This window comes from Haemaphysalis longicornis, unplaced genomic scaffold (genome assembly GCF_048455015.1).
Source record: "Haemaphysalis longicornis isolate Haplotype H1 unplaced genomic scaffold, Haemaphysalis longicornis Haplotype H1 scaffold_1, whole genome shotgun sequence".
Classification (NCBI taxonomy): domain Eukaryota; kingdom Metazoa; phylum Arthropoda; class Arachnida; order Ixodida; family Ixodidae; genus Haemaphysalis; species Haemaphysalis longicornis.
The window spans coordinates 220,381,819-220,396,055 of NW_027526203.1; positions in this window are offsets into that span (position 1 = coordinate 220,381,819).

The following is a 14,237-nucleotide window of genomic DNA, read 5'->3' on the forward strand; positions in this document are numbered from 1 at the left end:
TCGCCCCCCCCCCCCCCCCTAAAAAAAAAAATCGCCCCCCCCCCCCCCCAAAACCAGTCCCTGGGACTGCTACTGCCTCCCGTGCACAGTGTTCAGCGGTACACTGGGCAGAACGTTGGTGAGCCCGTGCGCGGTTGGGCTGCCGACGCCTCTCCTCGTATTTAGCTGGTCCCTCGGGCGGGCGTACTATATGTTTTCCTCCAATTTTGCATTTGTTGCAATTGTCTTCTGTCTACACTGCACTTGCGTCGATGGTTACCCCTCGCTACTGCAAACTTGAAGCTCGCGCTACGGAACACCTCGTGCCATGAAACCTCGTCGCTGCGCCCGGTCTTCCTTCCTCGGAACGGACATGGCCCGGTTCTATCTAATCTAATAAAGTCTCAGAGCAGATATGAACTCATGTTGGAAGGTCAACCATGTTTTCAGAACCATGTGTCAGCATAATTTAATTATTCTATTGCGTAAGTAAAACCTGATATTAAGGTCGCCAAATATAACTGCTTGCCGTTGATGTTAATTGAAGCTTGAAAACGGTAACAATGATGAAACCCTGGAAAGAAAAACGCGTCTGTATTCCCGTGAGGTGGGTGACACAGCAGAGGTGTCGCTAAGCCATCAGACAGACGCCGTCTGTTCTTAAGCGCTAAGGGCCGCCGCCTAAAATGGGGTAGGCGTTGCCGGGATCTCCCACTCCTTGTCTTCCCTTCCTTAGTTTTTCTCGACAAAATAAATTTCTTTACCATCGTCATATATTATACCAATAAATGCCGCATGATCATGGGAACCGTGTACTTGACGAATGGTTCATTTTGAGGGCTACTTTTAAAATATGAAGACACGCTACCACCACGCCTGTTTCATATAAATATGGAAATGTTCACGTAACCACGAAATCCAGTGACAATGACATCGGAGGTATACCCAGTTTCGGTAAATCCAATTTCAAACAGATGTCGATCTTACTGTAGGTCGGCCTCGACTTCTTCTGCTTTATTTATGAGGCATTGTCGATTTAGGTGGTAGGCAAAAAGAAGAAGGATCTCGAGATCGAAACTTATAGAACAAGCTGTTGAAGGAATAAGCTTAATTATAATTAGCTACACTTCCTGAGTTGTGAGGGCGTTATTACAAAGCACTCTGACTTCATGCCATCTTTTCAAGGTTTTCTTTTGAGGCAATCCTTATCACACGAGCGCCTTGTTCTTTTTTTAACCAGCACTTTTTCCCTCGGGGAACCATGTGAAGTGGTAATTCGGCTCATGCGCCTTGAGTCGGGCAAGCCAAGGCCCATTCTTATTTACGGCGGTCGAATTGTGAAAGACCTAATGTTCAGTACCAGAGCCTCGTAGGTTATTTTGTTTCGCGAGCAAAGCTGCGTTCACATTTGGCCGTGAAAACATTGTCGGCGGATGGTTGTCGGCACTTTGTTAGGGCACGCGGGGAGACGATGGTGGCTATCAATGTAGCTATCCGAAATCACAAGTAGGTCGAGCTTCTCGGCAAGATCGTAGATTTTGCTGAGCAGGTTTTATTTTATAGTGAGCTGCAGGCCGTGAATTTCGATGTTTTCTCGCCGGCTGCATTGCGGAGGCTGTCTAGCTCGCGTTCTAACTACATTTAAAATTTCATAAGCTGTCATAGTCATTAGCTCTTCTGCGCAGCATCTCGTTCTCCTTTTTATGCTTACCAGAAGTTGTGACCAACTCGTGGAAGGTGTGTACATCTGCTGGACAGGTGTCTCCATGTTAGAAGTCTCCCAAGAATAGAACCTAACGCCGTACGCGGTTTGCTCGAAACGGGCAGCGCCATGGTTTCAAGTATTCATGCATATCCCCTTATAATATTTACAATGGTGCGGATTACGGCTACGCTCACCGCTTCAGTCTAACATGCGGTGTGCAGTTCGCAGGTTTAAGGTAAAACTAACATGAATGCACAGTCGAATACGTTCGCTACAGCGGTGGTACAACCTCCGCTAAGCTATCACAGCCCTCCCCAATTCTTTCCTAGTGATGTTGTAGGGTATCCCTTCCCAAATGCCCCTCTCCCTCCTCCCTCCATTTAGACACCCCCCCCCCCCCCCCCCCCCCCCGGGGAGGTCAGGCTGAGTCCGCCCCTTACAGGGCAATGTATACCCAGCCATTCAGTGAAATTTCAACGGTGCACTGCCCTGGCAGCTGTTCTGCAAACCTTGACCCGCCTCCTTCCTCCACTAACCAAGGGAAAAAACGATGGATCCAGAATTCACTTGAGCATGGCCAGCCGAACTAATTCAATACGCGAACAATGACACTTCTAAAATTGATTAGAAGTAGTGGCACAACATTTGTACTTTTATACTGTATATAAAGGATGTTACATCAATAAATAAAACACTTTAAAAATTTTGTCTGAGCGAACCGCTGCTCCATTAGCGCTCAAACTTTACACGAAGGTCAAATTTTGTGGTCTATTTTGTTTGAGACCGGGAACAACTATGGTACTGACCTGTTTAATCTGAAAATAAATAAAAACGAATTTCGTCTATGGGAAAATGAAGGCCGATTTGGACGTTCAAGCTGATGTTGGAACGATGCTGTCATGAGACCATTCAGTGCAGACTAAATGGCAGCCTTTTCGTCTGCAGTTAATGATTTCATGACGCTACAAGCACATAGACGTCTTCCTCTTTAGTACGCACCTTTCCAAAATAACCACACTGGGCACTTCTTTTAGTACGCGCGATCGAAATTTGAGTATATGCGGTTAAAACCAAGTATTTCGCACTGCTACAAGGTTTTACTGCACAGTCAGCACAAACTCGACGCAAAACATTTAATTCGAACTAGCGCATGTGATGCTGCGTCGGGATATGTTATTGTTAGTGCAGTGCGTAGTTGTGCCATCAGTAAATTAAGCTGACTTTTTTCTGGATAAGGCAAGCATTTTTTGGCCCGGAAAATCTCAGCGTCAAAAGTCGGCATGCAGAGCAGCTTAAATGACAAGCAACGTTTGACATCGCATGAGGACGATGTCCCCCCATCTTCACTCGATCGAACGAAACGCCTGTCATCTTGTGTGAAGGTACGTTAATCCCCTTGTATTGCGTATTCATACAAGAGCAAATGGCATCTTTTCTGTGAATGTACCATTTTGCCCCAGCGTCTACCAGTGATTTAGGGAAGCTTACCATGCATGCTTTCACAAACTGCAACAAAATGCGTGAATAACGCAGGGTACACATGAAGAAACGTGGCTCCAAGAAGACACTGGGGCTGCGCACGAGTTGGGAGCATCACGGCTGATGCACAGCTTTCTGTGATTTACTGACCGAAAATCTCCTCGTCCTAGGAATAATCTGTTACGCAGTGCCCCCTACGCTCGTATTATGCAGTTCACAGTACACCCTCCCCCTTACGCAGAAACAAGTACGGTAATGGTGTGTTTAGCGGACACCTCGGTTGGAGCATATAGAAGCTAACGATTGCATGTGGAACTGTCTTATACCCGCCACGGGAAATGCCGGATAGGCACGAGCCCGTATTCAACGAGAGAAAATGTGCATCTGGGGACACCCACCAAAACTATACTTTCCGATGATAATGCAGCTTTTAGAAATTTCGCGATTGCTGATCAAAATGCAATCGTTGACACAGCAGAAGACTTGTCCCCTGGCATCGGCTTAAGGAACAGTACTTGTGATTCATAGGGCTGGAGGAACTGAGGTCCACCTGGATTCTATACCCCTGCAATTCTGAACATTGTAAAGAACAGCGGCAAGAATGCAGCTGTGCTGAAATGTGCCTTGTGCTACGGAGTGTGTTTTATTTTTCAAACGTGGGCTAAAAGCGTGCACGAAAGCCCACACTCACGCACGTACGCTGAACAAAATCGCTTCACCTCGCGTTACCGGAGACAGGTGTGATGGCATAAGCCGATGGAGCTCTCTATCATACGCACCAGCTGTGGGCTACTGTTATTGTGGTAAGCGCAAATATCAATGCGCAGCAGGCGGCCATTTTGTGCGGAAGCTGTCAAGGTTTGTTTGGACAAACAAAGCGCGCATTGCAATGCCCAGCGTTACGGTCCCTCCTAAGGTATCAAGAAGATTCAAATAGAGCCATGGGAAGGGGGGGGGGGGGGGGGTGCGATGGCTGTCGCCATGCGTGAATTACCTTAGCAGATTTCTCTAGTTCTGTGTTTTCTGCAGATTTTTTTAATTCCCATGTGCACACGGAAGACAAAGTGTGCCCCTGCAGTGGGAATTATTTCGTTGGGAAGGACTCATGAGATCGTCGCGTAATTGATTGACGCTATTATTAGACGAAACGTTTATGGCCGAAAGCGGTGATGCAACCATGGCGACCCTTCGGCAGCATGCGGTCGTGCGAGCGTGCCCGAGTAATTCAAGCGCGGCGAAGGCGATCCGGCGTACTACCAGTACGCCGTTAATTTAGGCGCGGTGACAGCTGATCAGCGTGCGAGCATTTCATTGAGGTTACATCACGCTAAACGAATTCCAAAAATTGCTACAAAGCGGGAAACCCGGTGTCTCCAAAAAATAGACATTAAAGAAAAACGGTATAAACCACACGGTACATATGACCAGTATTCTGGTCATACACTCTGGAAAATTCTCCCCGACGCTGTTTCCCCACGGCGGTCGTGATGAACCAGTCGTATAGCTGTAAAAGGGATAAAGCAGGTAAATGATGGAGCAAAGCATGTAATATGACCCGACAAGATGGACTGAGGTGTGCGTAATGCAATAATTTAGTTTTGAACTGCTTGATGTCCGAGCGTATACATGCCGTTTGTAAGGCGTCGTAATTCTCCACATTCACTTCTTTGAACGCAGCGATTGGGCGCTGGTGGGTGTTGCGGCTGACAATACCCACGGGCAATTCCTAATGCGCATAAGGTTATTGCGGTGATGTGTGCTCGTCGTAACCAAGGTGGACCACGCGTTTGAAATTCTTTCCTCTCGCTCATTGGCCTGGGTTTGTTGTTGCTTGGAAAATGCACGGCTTGGCGGGGCAGCTGAAGCAGCGTGATTTGGTTAGGAGGAGAAATGTAGGGGCTTTTCCTCCACCCCACCCCTTCACACAGGCACACACAGACACACACACACGCCCGCCCGCCCGCACGCACGCACTCTGGTTTTGCCCATAACCTGTACCACGTCATTTAATGGTCGTTAAAACGCTAAAACGCTTTTGCATGACCACGACTGAAATTGTGACGCAAATGTCAGGGAGGGTTCTTACTGGTCTCCATCCAACTTCCATCGACAAAGTGCTTCACCGTAATGAAACAGCACTTGAAGGTTATTAAGAGACCGGTAACCGCTAATCTCAACAGATGATGTGACGATGCACGAGGAAAGTATACTCGGGAAACAAAAGCGTCATAAAGGCATATAAATCAGCCGCTATGACCCTATTTTAGACGCTGCATGTACCATCCACACCTCGGTGGCTCTTACCAGGCAAGCTAGCGACGCCAGCGGCCAGCGGCTCCGGCGAGGGAATTTCCAGCTCATTCATCGCGTAGTTATGCCGCTTACTAGTGTGTTTTAAAGAAACCTTCACCTTAACGTTGACTACCTTGCTCGCTTAGCCTCCCGGTTCACCCACATGAAAAGAAATACCCTCGGGAAACTTTAGTGTGCTTCCGTGTTTTGGAGACGAAAGCATTATGGATACTAAATAGCTATACTCATCAAAGACTTCTATTGGTGATGCATCGGGTTTGTGCGTCTTTCTTCGCTTTCGGCGTGAATTACTTCGACAGGCAGACTGGCGACGGCAAAGCTTCCCAAATATCCGTGGCTGAAGTGCGTTTGCTCTGCTTGCCTTTCACGCAATATAGGCCGTCAGCGCCGCGTGCACTGTATATATAGGCTAACTCGTGTTGAGCCGCTGTGGTGAGGTTGATGATGATGATGGCTGGTGTTTAATGGCGCAAGGCCGACGAGGGCAAAGAGCGCCAGAGAAGTTATTTAATGAAAAGAAGTGATTACCACAAAAGGTAGGTATAAACCGTGTAAACTGGACATAGTAAGATCAATAAAGATAATGGTGATGGCTGGTGTATAGGGCCAGATTTGATTATGCATGATAGGAAATGAGGTTTAAAAACTTAACATCTGACAAATCCTTAAACACGCGTTTCACCGAAACCATGGCATCGTCACCCAGAAACAACGATGGGTGTAGGGGAATATGTTGTCTGTAGAGTTCTCTAAAGTGTTTGCGTCGTGTAGTGTTGAGTGCCTTGCATTGAATGAGGATGTGTATCACGGATAAACCCTCCCCACACCTGCTATACAGGTGTCTTGGATATCCCGTGAGCCGGTGCGAGTGCGTTATATGCGTATGGCCTATCAGTAACCTAGCTAAGGTAACTTCAATGTGCCTGTTGTGTGAGTCAGTACTGTATTGTCGCAAGTGTGGTTTTATTACGTGTAGTTTGTTGTCTGTCTGTTCGCTCCAGTCTGCTTGCCAAGTTTTACGGAGTTGTTGTCTAATGTGTGGCTTGAGGTCTGTGTAAGGTAGTGTTGCCATGTCTACTGTGTTTCGGAGTGCAGCATTGGCGGCCATTTCATCCGCCACTTCATTACCGTAAATGCCAGAGTGGCCTGGCACCCAACACACAGTCACCCCAAGGTTTGAGGATTAAGCTACCATAATTGTTTTGAAGACAAGATTAATGACATGGTTTTTTGATGACTTTCCGGATGATAATGCACGGACGACGCTCAGCGAATCTGTATAAAAGATGGATGTAGGAATATGATGTTCAACTATGTGACTTACAACCAGAAATATGCCATATGCTTCTGCCGTAAAAATACTTGTCTTTACATTCATTGTTCTACATGCTTCGAAATTGGGACCATGCGCAGCACAAGACACTGCAGTGAACGTTTTAGATGCATCGCTGAAAAACTCTGCAGCCCTGTATTTATTCTGCAGATGCATGAAATGCTGCAAAATCCCACTTCTTGGTGTCCTGTTCTTATTGTATTGTATGAAAGACAAGTCACATGCCACAGGACGAAGATGCCATGGGGCTACAAGATCAGTGTGAGATGATTTGAATGTGTCTAAGAAGGAGACGTTATGAATTGTCACCTCGTCCCTCACTCTCTGCGAGAAAGGAACTGGAATGGATGGGCGGTTTAAAAAGAGTTTAGTTGTGGACATACCATTAAAAACCGGTTTAAAGAGATGGTTATTCATTGATGAGATTTTGGAGGCATATAGGAGGTCAACATAAGTTCGCTGGTACGCTAAGCACCATTTGTCGCACTCTGCATAAAGACTGTGGACAGGGCTGGTACGGAACGCCCCACAAGACAGGCGAAGCCCCAAGTGAAGCACTGGGTCGAGCATTTTAAGTGCTGTTTTTGTGGCTGACCCATACACAACGCTTCTGTAGTCCAACCGTGACCCTACTAACGCGGCATAAAGTCGAAGCAGGAGTTGTTTGTCTGCACCGTATGATTGGTGAGACAGGACGTTTAGAATATTCATTGTTTTTAGGCATTTTTGTTTGAGTCGTTTTATGTGGGGTATGAATGTAAGTTTCTCGTCAAACACCACACCCAAAAACTTGTGTTCTCTTTTTACTGGAATCTAGTCACCAAAGGTTTTAGAGTTTTACGTCGGGATCGGGCAGGATGCCCCGCCTTTTTGAGAATACAACGCAGGTACTTTTAGAAGGATTAAGTTTAAATCCATTTTCATCTTCCCAGCGAGAAAGTTTGTTTACCCCAAGCTGGACCTGACGTTCACAAATGGATATGTTACATTATTTGAAAGATATTTGAACGTCATCTACATACATCAAGCAGGATATGGTTGGCGGCAGTGCCTTTCGAAGAGAGTTCATCTTAACTATAAACAAGGTGCAGCTGAATACGCCACCGTGAGGCACGCCATTCTCCTGCACGTGAACGTTTGAAAGTGCCGAACCGACGCTGACACGGAATGTTCGTTCAGACAGGTAACTTGAAAGAGTATTCAGCATGTTACCTGTTACATCATAGGATTTTAGGTCTGCAAGAATGCCATAACGCCATGCCGTATCATAAGCTTTCGCTGCGGTGAGGTCGCGGGGTGGTAACACACTCGGCTCTTGTAGTGGTGGCCCGAGTTAAATTCCTAAACGAACTCAAATGTATGTTTGTTTACTTTTACAGCGGTGGCTTCTTCTATAACGGACAAGCAGGTTTTTCGCACAACGGGATGCTTAACATAGGCGTTCGCCTGTAAAAGCTACCACGTGCCCTGTGCCTGACCACAAGCCTGAAACGTTTATTGATATAAAAAGGTGTAGCGTAAAATAAAACTAAAACAATCTAGCGGAGGTTATTTTTACATCTTCAACAATTAAGCTGAAAAGTAATTTTTTAAAAGTTGGAACAGCTTGCACTAGTGGTGCAAGGCTCGAGAAACAGTAGAGCTGGCAGCCCCTCTCCCTTCGTCGGAGACCCGGTTGTTACAGCTCACATTTAATTCCGAACTTGCCGCTCAATGTTCTCCATGGCTGGCAGGCCGGGATCTTTTTGTTCGCAGGCTTTCACATCTCTCCAAAGTAAACCGTGTTAGCACGCCTTAGAACCCGCGGCCAAGTCCGAAGCCAACGCCCGCGCTACGAAGCCAAAGGAAATGCTGTGCGCCCGGAATGCGATGATGGCTTAGTCGGATAGACGCCGGTTTCATAACGCGAGGGACCCAGGTTCCATTCCGACCACGAGAGTAGTAGTAGAAGAAAAGGTTTATTGGAGCAAACGGAAAACGGAAAAGGGTGGTGGTGAAGCGTCCCTAGTCCAGTATGCCTCTTGACCTGGCCGATTCGGTGGTCTTCACTGTCTAGCATGCGTAATCATGATAGCGGAAATTAAACTTCGCAGTTCAATTTCTCGGAGTACGAATGCGCTAGAAGAATTGTACCAAGTTAAAGTGCGTGGAAACAAGATTGCGTCTAACTCTTCAATACAAACATGGCTGCTTACTGCGGCCGCTAAAACAGTATTTATTCAATTTTAGTTAATTAAGCCACCGACATCAATAGTTACCGCCTAATTCTGTGTCCCTCTGGGCGCATAACCTCACTGTAGAGGCGTTCTTCATGTAAAGCAAAGCCCCTAATTTGAAAAAAAAAATCTGTTGACGTAACTTTGATCACCCTGTATACAGCAAACACGCAAATGAAAACATCATGTGGGCATTACAGGTACAGTAAACTACTGCGGGTAAACTCCCAATGATGAAATGAAAGCTCTTAAGCTGCAACAGCCTTTTGTCACTAGAGGGCAAACAGAAAATTCTAGGATGTGATGTAGTGAATGCGACAGCGTTGAACTGTGAAAAGTATATGCCGGTACTTGTGTACGCCGCCTCGTTCCACACTGCAGATGCTGTGAATATAGAGCGTTCAGAGTCTATCGCCATGTGCACCGCAGGGATGAAATTCACAAAGCAACTGTGTCGCGTAGAAGGAAGCGCTTTCCTTGTATGCACGCTAATGGCGTGGTGCCTACTGTTTCACGTGTTAATTGGACCGCATGTATCCTCTTCCTATCATCATAATCATTTTACTGAGCGGCTTGGCCAATCGTCCTTGTTAGCCTTCTACAAAAGTTGCGGTAACGTACTCTGCGATTCCCCTAATCTCTACTTGTATAATTAACATGCTTGTATAATTTACTCCTGTAGCCTATTGAGTAGATGTCCTGAGCCCACGTTTCCAAATCGGAGGTCACAATCCATTCACTAGGTGTACCTAAGCTAGTAAGCTCGGGCTGTGGTGGTCCTTCGGAGCTCCGCGCTTGTCCCACACTCGTTCCGATCTTACCCAGCGAAAAACTAGCCACATTTTTTTTTTCAACTCAAGTCATTACTTTCCTTGTAGGATCGTCACCCTGAGCTGTCACCTGCTATTATCCTTTGAGCAGTCGGCACTTTCGTGTGCCGTCCCCCGGCTATTTTGTGCGCCATGGACGCCAGATTTTCCATTAACTAAGGGAACTAATGCTTTCACTTTCACATAAAAAAAGCTTTGAAACATATCCAGACGGTCATAGTCGGTGCATCATACGAAGAGGTATCGTTATAATGAGCGGTAGTTGAATAGCAATAGTTAATAAATTATTATTATTATTATTATTATTATTATTATTATTATTATTTTACATTTCTTCACAAAATTGTTCATGGTGACCTTTCTTGCGCAGACCTGCTTAACTGTTTAGAGTTTAGTGTTCCACAGAGGCCCACCAGGTCGCATCGCCCTTTCTTGACCGCTGCGCGCAACTCCAATCATTCTCCTGTGCGCAGAATACAGAATTGCTACAACCGCTTCTCTGAACGCCTTGACATCTTTCAAGGCTCCTTTACAATTTACCGTACTGATTTGTTGAACACAGTATGTTAAACATCTATGATATCTCTGTCGTTCGTTTTTCTTTTTTTTTTATTGCTGAAATTTCGTTTCTCTGTGGTTCTGTTTAACCAATATAGTTGCCTGTTTTTGAAACTGTTTACTTATCATGCTTGTCTTATCATTTGTCTCTATACTTTGTCATTGTTTTTGTCGTCTTACTGTTAAACTTTGTTCTCTGCTTGTTGTGTATTCATTACAATAAGCTGAGCCACAAAGGCATCTTCTTTTTCTTTTTTACCTGTACCCAGGCTCCGCCTGTGCTTTATTTCTGTAATTTTCGCTACTTCAATTTGTGTGTGTGTTGTCGCTTGTTTGTTTCTTTCAATATGTTTCTTGTATTTTGTTTTTATGTAACTATCCGTGCGCCAGCACCCAGGCCTCTGGCTGTTCCTGGGCACGTAAATAAACATGATTGATTGATTGATTGATTGATTGATTATTATTATTATTATTATTATTATTATTATTATTATTATTATTATTATTATTATTATTATTATTATTATTATTATTATTATTACAGCGGAGCAGTTATACAATTTTATTGCGGCGCTTCATATTTCGATTTAAAAGGGCATGTATTGCCCCTGGAAAATGAGTCTTCCCAGCGATGCATGTTTGTTTGGAAGTGAAGCCGACTTTAAAAAGATCGGTGTAAGCTTTGTTTTTGTAAGCGTAAAGAAAACAAAAGTGAACGCAGAGAAAGGAGACCGCCGACGAAGATCGGGCCGCGGTCACCCGTCGGGACACCGAATGCGGCTAGGAGGAAAACACAAGACTTCGGCATCGCACAACTCCGCTGAAAACTTCGCGGGCGCGACGGTGCGCTTTGAGCGGGAGTTTGTGGCCAACCAGCACCCCACAAATTTTTACTATTATTATTATTTGTCTTCCCGCTTCCTTGCAATTGTTCTAACGAAGCCTGATTGTGCCTTGACGTCATTCCCAATTTATTCCAATTTCTGTTTTTTTTTTTTTTTTCAAGTTATCAGATTTTGCGACGTGACTCTGAGAGGCTGCGGTGTCCTTACTGCGCTCTACTGGCGAACGCCTGTAATTGTGTGAGTGCATTGTACTTTCCGCCTGGCTCCCGCCGCTATTGTCCGCAGTGGTTCGGCTGATCTACGGGTACCTATTCAAACCGCTTCGGGACATAGCCCAGGATTCGCGTCCGTGCTGCTCTTACACCAGCTGTCACCCACACCTGGCCGTCGGATTGACGGCTCCGTTTGGCCGGAGATGTCCATTTTGCTCCACGTCGGCATCGACCGCAGACATTCACCATCTTCTGTGGACTTGCCGTGGTCTCCAACGTTCCCGACAGCAAGTACTAAATAGTGTGGACCTCAACCCAGGCCGGCCGCTCGACTAAAGACGCTGACTCTTTGGGCCGTATCACCGGCGCCTTTAAGACTTTCTCCGTGAGAACTTTCTGTTTGTGTACATTTAGACTCACTCGCCCCCACCGTTTTATGCTGCAGAGCAAACTTTCGCAATTAAAAAAAATACGCGCCTCAGTCCATTATGATACTGGGTGGGGAGTGTCGTATCTCAGTTTAGGGCACTGTTGCGATGTGTCGGAACACATGTCGATGTGTCGGAACTTGGAAAGTAGGAAAAACTATGCTAAATAGTTGGACATTATTCCCAGATCACATCGCATGGCGTGACATCAAAACCAAAAGTACAAAACAGGGATCTTTTCTATCACTGTTATTATAGAAAACTGGGTCGCTTTTATGCGGCGTTTTCATTTGCCCATAGCACGTAGCACACGCATCCGCCCCGATACCAGCATCCCGCACGAACACGCCAGGGGTGCCCCCACAAAGTTATCCCATCAGGTGGCAATGAAACTGGCGGCTGAACTATACACATGTCTCTCCTGATTTTCTCATTTTTAAAGATCTGCAAGATGAGCCGGCAAGTTGCATCTCGCGTACAGATCCAGTTGTCGCATTGCCACGCTGCACTCTTAGGCAAAAAGGACTAAAATAGGGACTAAAATACAGCCGTTAGTCTTCGCGGGCGACCGTTCATCTTCAAAGGGAGTATCTGCGGCAGAGTACGTGCCGTGTGCATAAATTCGGACTAACTGTTCGTCCCCGCCGATCTATAAGTAGTAACGGGAAGACGAAACGCATGCAGTTAGTCTCTTTGCTGCGTCGTTAATTCCCTAATGGCGTCGTCGTTGCCCTTTCGCGCATATGTCTGCGAACAGTTTTATATTTCCAAAACACAAGGTATTGTAGCCACTGGGTGCTTTAGATGGTGCCACGGGAGAAAATATTGATGTTAGTTATAAGAAAATCGCCTAGGGTTAGTAGAGCGGCGGGTAATGGCAAGGAGCGGCGAAGCGCGATTGTCATACGCTTCTCGGCGAGGTTATGTTGATACGCTGTGTTGCATTCGATTCGTGCGAGATAATAACGGCCAATGAAAGCTTTCAAGCGCCTTAACAGTAACTCAAAAATTAGTGACAGTAGCAAAAGTGGATTCCTGAGCGTAATGAATATGTATATGTTTAACAGACTAGAAAAAACGCATGTTGCTGATGACAACTGCAAAACAAAAATGCTCGCTACAGGTAAGCGTCTCGAAGTTATCTTTTACACTCGGTACATAATTGCCTTGGGCACCAAAGCTATGACAATGCTGCAACTGCTGTAAAACCCGCTTGCATTTCGCAGTCGCAATCGTCTAGCGACGCGAATTTGAAGAATTCAGGCTAAGCAACACCAAATTCGCTTTCGCCGATGCAGGAAAATATGGCATGTTTCCTTATTCTGACACTCACACAGACGACACATTTCACATACGTTACATAGAGCACTTAACATATGTATCGAACACTAAGAAAGCACTTAGCTTGCGCTAATTTGTGCGGAAACAAATGAGTCGTCCGATCGCCCAGCTACCTATCTCAACTAGGCGACGACGAGTTGATTGTTATTCACGAAAAAACTATGGTTGTGAGGCTCTACTTCGAATCGAACTGAGCAATAGTCCCTAAACCTAGCAAAGCGCTAAGCGCAAGGCGCAAAACGCGGTCACGTTCGCTTTCACAGATAGAAATTCGGGCACCAGTTACAATGGATCTGTTGCGTTATGCACAAAACTACACCCTGTACACTTGAATATTATCTGCCGCAGGAACCATCCGGCGGCGTGGTCTAGCTGATAGCGCGTCGGGTTCTTTGTGTATAATTCCGGGCGTTAGGGGTTCGATCCCTGCCGGTTTTGACGTTTTTTTTTTCTTTTTTCTGCACTCTACACAGTTCGTCCTTTGGGAGTATCGGAACGGACCATCCGGGTGGGGTACTAACCGTTCGTCCCCTCGCAGTTAGTCCCCAAAGGGACTAATGATTATGGCAGAGGCCGTTAGTCCCCGAAAGGACGAACTTTTAGTCCTTTTTGCCTAAGAGTGTGGGGCTGACACTCACACGAGTTACAATAAAGGCCGAGGTTCGACGTCGGCCACCTTGCGGTCGATTTGACATGCTCGCACCGCCTTATATTGATGCAGCGGCCCGTTTCCCAGTACGCAGCTTCCCGCATAATAACGGAAAGTTTTATGCCAGACCTTTCTTTACATTATACTTACTGGTTCTTACGTTGCGAATAAAACGTTGCTACTCGCTAGGGCGCAGACGCCGTCTTCATGGGTCACAACAAGCTGAACAAAAGGTGCGCTACAGTAGCACGTAGGATATGTGGCGCATGTAGTAATCATGAAGAATGCGTCGTGAAACATAAGGGCCAGTATGTATGTACAGGTGCCGTAAAAAGTTATTGGAACACGG